The sequence below is a fragment of the Lygodium microphyllum genome, unplaced genomic scaffold (assembly GCF_053477565.2).
Source record: "Lygodium microphyllum isolate KBCC unplaced genomic scaffold, Lygodium_microphyllum_v1.1.10 scaffold_86, whole genome shotgun sequence".
Classification (NCBI taxonomy): Eukaryota; Viridiplantae; Streptophyta; class Polypodiopsida; order Schizaeales; family Lygodiaceae; genus Lygodium; species Lygodium microphyllum.
Genome location: NW_028229569.1, coordinates 25,431 through 33,946, shown reverse-complemented (window position 1 = coordinate 33,946; position 8,516 = coordinate 25,431).

Genomic DNA, 8,516 nt, shown 5'->3' with positions numbered 1-8,516 from the left:
CCCAACCATCATAATAACAAAGCTAGTGTACCCTATCCTACACTATTAAGACTAGACTTGTGAGTCTAGCACATTAATTAATACCATTGGAACTTATTCATTTTGGAATAAACTAGTTGACCACTATTTAGCATGTCTTTTATACCAATATGTAGATGCATGCATAAACATAAATCATAAACTAAGCTCTACATACGTCCATTGAATAGCAAACACAATAAGAATGGTAGTGACTATATTCATAAATTAGTAGAAAACAACATTATGCCACTCAAAAGGGTGTCTAAATAATCTTGCAACATACCAAAATAGATTCATACAATTTCAAAGAACTATACGATGTACTTAAACCAATTTACTTTTTAGTGAGTTGATCTTCATGATTCATTTATATAGAAGGTTTTTTTTAATTGTTGCATTTTAAGAAAACCTAACTAGCACAATATATAATGATCAGTATGTTGGGGGTTAAAGGCTACCTATGCCTAGCTACCTACATTTCCTTATACGTACTGCTTGCACACCTGGCAATCACACAAACTCCCACATATCGTCTTGCTCTTGCTTGCTTGAACCTTCATAGCTTTTACTTCTCTCTTGCTTTCATTTGTGCTTCCATTCTACAAGTATCAAAGCGAGCACTCAAGGAGCTTCTCCAGCATTCACTCCAACCTCGAAAGAGAGATTCAACTCAACTTCTATGGCCACCCCTTGATGAGGTGAGCATCAACTCCATCCCTCCTCGGATCCTCTTCAGCCCTTCCACCCTTGTTCATAACTTTTCTAGCATTGATTTAACCTTCAACTATCAACCATCAGAGTTAGTAGTAGCTTGAAAGTGGAGCAGGGAATATCCTACAACTTTTTACATATTTTTAAGGTTCCTCCCTACCTATCTCACTTGCTCCAACTCAATCAACTACTCCTACTACTACTCATTGTCCAATAATTTGTGGTTCTTTCTAGCTTCTTCAACTCCATCTTAATCTGCATTTGTAAGGCTTGAGGGCTTTGTGATCCACAAGCTCTGAAGATTATCCACAGCTATGATGTCGTATTTCACAAGGAAAAGATGCATATGAGACCAAAGTAGATAGTTGAGATATGCATGGTGATCTTTCAGGAGGAGCCTCTTGTTATAGTACAACTAGCCCCAGTTAGATAACCTATAGCAATTGTTGATTAGGTATTGGCCAAGAATCTGCCTATTGTGTAGGATCATGATGTTGGAGAGAGAGAAATGGCCATATAAGCCTTAGAGCTAGTTTTGAGATGCTCTACTAGAGCCTCACATCCTCCTAATCATTTCAAGCCCTATATGCATTATATCATGGTGGTGACAAATTCTGGTAAGTCCCTTACTTATAAGGAGGCTATGTGCAAAGGTGATAGTCACTCTTGGGAGAGGGCATGTAGTCTAAGTTTGACTCATACATAAAAATCATACATGGGATTTAGTTTCTTTACCAGTTAGTAAACATGCATTGCCATGCAAGTGTGTGTATTAGTTAAAGTGTACCCTTGATTGACCTAAGCCAACGTATAAGGCTAGATTGATTGCTAAGGATTTTAAGCAAGAGAAGGGAGCTAATTTTGATGAGATATTCTCTCGTGTGGTCAGGATGACTATCTTACGTTTCATATTGGGGCCATGGTTATGCAAATGGATCTAAACTTATACCAAATGGATGTTAAGATGACTTTCTTGCATGAGGACCTACATGAGGATGTTTATATGTAGCAGGGTTCCAATTATCTTCTCATGTGAAGATCAATCAAGTAGATTGTCTCCACTAAAATGGTGAGAGTGCCAAGATGGCTAAGATCTCATATGTATTTGTGGTGTACAGCTTGATGTATGCCATGATAGCCACTAGACCTAACATAGCATTTGTAATGGGAGTTGTGGCTCGTTATATAGCAACACTTAGTAGGTGACATAAGACACCATAAAGGGTATCATGAGATATCTTAATGGCACTACAGATATGTGCATTTTTAATGGTAGCTAGGATATTGGAGTCATGGAATAGACAAACTCTAATTATGTAGAAAATGTAGATAGTAGGAAGTCAACCTCTACCTATGTCTTCACTTTTATTAGAGGTGTTATTTCTTGGATGTCCAAGGTGCAAAAATGCCCGGCCTTATCTATTACCAAGAATGAGTACATTATAGTCACTTAGGCTCGCAAGGAAGCCCTATGGTTAGGTCGTTTTCCCTTGGAATGACTATGACTCCTACATTGTATTAAGACTGTACGAGTATCATTCAATCAACGTGTAATGCAATCTTTCATAAGAAGACCAAGCACATTGAGAGACATTATAACTTCATCACAGAGGCGATTAAAAACAAGCAAATAGAGCTTGTTAAGATCTCGATTGAGGAGAATCGTGTAGATCTGCTCATAAAAGTCTCCTAGAGGAACATTATGCCTTCCTTAGGAAGATGATAGACATATGATGAGATAAGCCTTATCTATGAATTTTCCCTTAGTAATACACAACTCATTTATACTCAATCTGTAACTAACCCCTTTATATGGGACCCTTCTTTATATTAAAAAATGTGTAAAAATGGTATTTCAAAAATCCCTTATGTTGAACCCACATGATACATACATATATTTATGACTGACTTCCCCGGGACACTATGGTTTTGTTTTATTGGGGATAAAGGTGCATGTGCCTACGTCACCTATTGTTCACTACATTGCTAGTACTCACAAACATGTACACTATAGGTGACAAATGCTCATCATCGTCACTTTATTCTTTATTCTTTTGGCAATCACTAATGAATAAGGGAAGGTTGGCCACATGACACACATTGTGGTGTAGGAGTTCCCACATATTGTGTCCCTCTCTCTCTCGCTCTCTTGCTCCATCTGCCATAGCTCACACCTCCCTTGATTCCGCTTGCTTGTACTCCCACTCAGGCTTCTCCTTTCAATTGGTACGAAAGCCCTTGATCGAGGAGCTTCATCAACGATTGCTTTAACTCAGACTCAATGCCTATAGCTTAAGGCTTAATGGCTACCATGGCTTCTTCAATTTGAGATGAGCATTGATCTCTATCTTCTTTTAGGCCTTCTTGGACTTGTTTTAGGAATTCATTGGGCTTCCCTGAGCACCTTAGTATACCTATTGTGCCCCATTTGCCTCAAAAAGAGCAGTACCAGGTACACTAACGGTAGTGTAAATTGTGCCCACTATTGATGACCCCATTTTTGGTCAATTTACCTCCTCCCTGAGCTCTTGAACAACCTTGGCAACCATTGTGGCCACTTCCCTAGCATACTTATTGCAATTTTGGGCACCATTTGAGCTCCCTACTCTTTGCTATTTGTTGTATAAAGGAGCATACCTATTATAGTACATGTTTGAGAGGGTTTACTTCAATGATTGGAGCTTGTATATGTGTCTATTGATGCTCGTATGCATATGAATTGATATTGGAATGTTTGGAAATTATATTGAGGTGCTTGTGGATTGATTTGAGCTTGCATTGGCTCAAATTTAGCATGGTTCTCACTCTTGTAATACAATGGACATCACATATTTTCAAAGGGAAGTTTATGTCTATTGTTCTTTGATGCCATTTGGGTACTTCATTCAATGTACATATACACCCGAATATGCTCTTGAAACCTTTTGAGCTTAGTAACATTTGTATTGATAATGGCTACTTGATATAGTGCTTCTACACTTACAAGCTTAAGAATTTACTACATGAGTTGCTCCCAAATATATGGTTTTGATGTATTAGCTTCCAAATGCTTATGTACTTCATGTATTGAGCTTGTCTTGCTCAATTGTCATTTTGGTTTTGTTCCAATGGGAGTTACTTGGATATTCAAGCAAAGCTTTGGGCTTTATGCAATTGAGCTTCACTCATTGAGATAGTGGGACTCACTAAATTATATACATGCTCTCTTGATGCTTATTGGATGCGGTTACTCTTTAGCGGGCTGACTTGATTTATGCCTTGGATTTGGTACCTATATTTGTCAGTGTGATGTCAGTGGCATATATACATTGCTTGGCTATGTATTGAACCTCATTATCTTTACTCAATCAATCGTGCATTTGGTAGTTTTCTTTTATTCCCCCTCTTGAGACCTACGACATGCATGATGTCTATGCCTATTGGATGTATGGTTTACTAACACATTGAGGTGTAACAAAACTTGGTATTGGTTGTATACATTCTCATTTCTAGTTGCTCTTACATATCCAATTTATTGTCAAATAGACCTAGCAATGGGAGCTTGCCTTTTCATTCTTAATTGCCCACAGTTTATCTTGGATTCATTGCTACATTTATTACAACGGTGCTGTCATTGTAGATTTATGCATTATTTATGAGAGCAAATGCTTTGACCTGGCAAATTTTTACTAGCAGTTAGTGGATAGCCCTAGACTTTGGTGTTTTTTTTTGTTTAGACCTTGTCTTGGCTGTGATTTTGACCTAATTAGTAGCCATTTATAGCAACATGTCTTCTTGTACATTGCTTTCATTTGTTGGCATCATGGCTGGTGGATCAAATGACAATGCTATCTTTAACATTAACAAACCGAATAGTACTAATTACAGTTGGAAGGCACAAATATGGCAAGTTCTGGTGCTAAAATTATAGATTAGCCAACCATTGAGACATGAGGATGTAAAGTCCTAACACTATGATGCAAAGGATTGGGTTGAATTGGATGAGTTATGTAAATCTACAATCATTCTGTCACTCTCTAAGCATGTATTCTACAATGTTGTCTCTAAAGGGTAGATTGCATGGCATTTATGGGAGAGGATATGTGATATGTATGATAAGCAAAGCCCTGCCTCTCAGATGTATCAGTTAAAGCAACTCATGGACTTTCATATGAAGGAGGCAACGTCCATATCCATCTACTTAAATGAGTTTCATTCTATTTTCAACCACTTGTCTTCATAGGCGATTGAGTTTAAGGAGAATCTTCCACCATTGTTATTGCTAGTTACATTGCTTGAATTGTGGGATACATTCCATAAAACTATGTGTGCAAATATGCTTGCTAATAGACTAAAATTGCAAAACGTAGAGGGTGCATCATTGAATTAAGAGGTTAACATAAAGAATACTGATGCTCCCCATAGCTTTCATGCTTTGATTTTTAGAGGCAGTAATGCTAAGAGCAGTAATGACCATAGTGGGAGAGACTCTCAAAAGTCTCGTTCTCAATCATGTGGCTGGTTTCACATTAATAAGTCATGTGGCCGTAAGTCAGCATTGACTTGTCATTATTATGCAAAGCATGGTTATATTCGACTACAGTGCCATAAAATGTGTGATGATAAGCACAAGGAAAATAGAAAGGGAAAAGTATAGAAAAAGAATGATGATCACAACATTGTTCCAAACAAGCCCAGCATCAAAATTGAAGAGATTAATGTAGTACACACTGATTTAGATGATGATTACATACTTGTATCTTTTTCTCTCAATGTTTCATAGTTGATTGATGACTTTTTTACCTATGATTAGTGTTGGCTGATTGATTCAAGGGCTTTATTTCATGTTATCTCTCATTAAGTGGTTCCCTCCTATTGCAGCATGACAAGATAATGTATGCCATATTCTGGCTTTGACCAAAAGCCTACTCTCTATTGGACATTTGGATGCATGTTACTTTGTATCTTTTGGCAATTTATCATGAAAGATTATCCATGTGAATCTTGTCCTTACATGATGTGCCAAGTTTAGCACCTTTTTATCCCTTACATGTAGTTGGGTCTATCAACCATGTTTTGGTAGTGGCTTCAATACCATATGTATTGTTTTGCATTGTCACCTTAGGTATATGTCATTAAAGGGAATGAAAATTCTTATTCATTTGCAATATCTTCTACCTCTTGACTATAAATGTTTTGATTCTTGTGATCATTATCTTTATGGTAGACAAATACATAGTTTGCACAAGAAGCTTGGCATTATGCGCATGGGTGAGCCTTTGGTTCTTGTTCATTCTGATCTTTGTGGACCTATGCCCTATCAATCTCGTTAGATATTGTAAATTATTTTGTCACTTTCATTAATGATTACTCACATAAGTTTTGGGCATATCCCCTAAAGTAGAAATCAAAAGTATTGGCTACATTTGGCTTGCCCTTGTTGAGAACTAGTTTGGGTATAGGCTAAAACATATATGATCTGACAATGGGAGTGAGTATGTATCCAAAGTCTTTGAGTAGTTTTGTGATGAGAGGAGCATTAAGCATTAGTTGATTTCCCCATACGACCCACCCCAAAATGGTATAGCTGAGCACGTGAACATGACAATTTAAGAGAGTCCATAGTAGGCTTAACTAGGTAGGCTTACCATAGCACTTTTGGACCGAGATAATTACTACTACCGTACATTTGATTAATATATCCCCATGTACTACTCTTGGCTCTATCAGGTTGCAAAGGAGATATGGTCTAGGAAACCTCCACCATTGCATTTAGTTGTGAGACTTGCTATCATGTTTCTAAGGAATAGTGCAATAAGTTGGATCCTATGTCAATGAAATCCATATTTTTTTATTATGGGTATGCATGTGAGATAGGCTATCACCTATGGGATCCGCATGCTTAGAATGTCATCGATGACCATGATGTTGTTTTCCATGAAGAGAAAATGCATAAGCAGCTTGAGCAAGTAGTTAAGGTACACATGATGACCTTTTAGGAGGAGCCTCCTACTCTTATACAACCAACTAGATAGCTTGCAACAACTGATACTCTAGTGGTCCATGACCATGATATTTGACAATATATCTAGGCCCCATTGTCTATTTTCCGATAGTCTGCTAGAGATAGATGTCAACCTAAATGATTTGCACCCTCCTTGGACTATGTCGTGGTGACAGATACTAGTGAGTCTCTTACTTATGATGAGGCCATGCAGAGAGGTAATAGTCACTCTTAGGAGAGGGCCATGTAGTTAGAGTATAACTCATTATAGAAAAATCATATGTGGGATTTGGATCGTTTGTATAATGGAAAGCGTGCTTTGCCATGTAAGTGGGTGTACAAGTTAAAGAGTACCACTAGATGCCCCAAGCTAGCATATAAGGTCACATTGGTTGCTAAGGGTTTTAAGTAGGAGCAAGGTTTTGACTTTGATGAATTTTTCTTTCATGTAGTCAAGATGACTACCCTATGATTGGTTTTTGCCTTGGCTACATAGAGATCTAGATCTCTGTCGCGTGGATGTAAGAGATGGCATTCTTACATAGGGACTTGTATGATGAGATTATATGCAACAACCTAAGGGCATTGAGGACCTAGTGTGTAAGTTGAGAAAGACCCTTTATGGTCTTAAGTAGGCACCTAGGGAATGGCACCACATGTTTGATGCTTTTATACATTCACATGGATATATCCATAGTAATATAGATCCATGTTTATACACGAAAAAGGGCCATAATAGCAGCCTTATGATATTGTTACTCTATGTGGATGATATGTTAATTGCCAGAAGAGTTCATGATGAGTTGGATGCCTTGAAAAGTCTGCTCAAAGTGAGCTTTGAGAGAAAGGAGTACATCTAGAAGGTCCTTGAGCAACTTCATATGTAAGGTGTTAAATCTATTGGGTTGTCCTTTCCCTCCTCATGTGAAGGTTAGCTAGGATGATTGTCTATAGCTTGATATATACAAGACTAAGGTGGCCAAGATCCCTCATGCATCCACAATGGGTAGTTTGATGTATATAGCCACTCGTCTTGACATAGCATTTATAGTGGTAGTTGTGGCATGCTATATGGCTACTTGTGGTAAGCGGCATTGGGATGCCTATCACGAGATACCTTCAAAGACACTATATATATGTGCATATGTTATAGTGGCTAGGATACAAGAGTCGTGGAGTGCACTGACTTTGATTATGTAGGGCATGTAGACAGTGGGAAGTCCACCTTTGGCTATGTCTTCACTTTTGTTGGAGGTATTATTTCTTCGATGTCCAAGGTGGAGAATGCACAGCCTTATCTATTGCATATGCAAAGTATGTTACAATCATTAAGGCTTGCAAGGAGGCTCTCTGCTTATGTCATCTGGTGGCAAACCTTAGGATTATTGATGTGCTTCCTGCACTGCATCTAGATTCTACAAGTGCTATTCAATTGGCCAATATTTTAGTCTTCTATATGAAGATAAAGTACATTGAGGTGCATTACCACTTTATCAAAGAGTTCATTGGGGACACAAGTCTATTGAGCTTATCAAGATCTCAATTGACCAAAATCTTGCAAAATTGATCACTAAAAATCTATTAGTGGAATGTTCTACCTTTCTTATAGGAAGATGATGGGTGGATGAGTTTATGTCTTTCCTTATCATGTTATAGTTTATGTACATTTGTACTTTGTCACTTTTTTCCCATTCTCTCCTCATTAGAGCCATATTTGCCTTTAAGTGGGAGGTTGTTAGAGGGTAAAGCCACATGTGCCTACTCCACTCGTGTATTTACTACATTGATAGTACTTGCACAC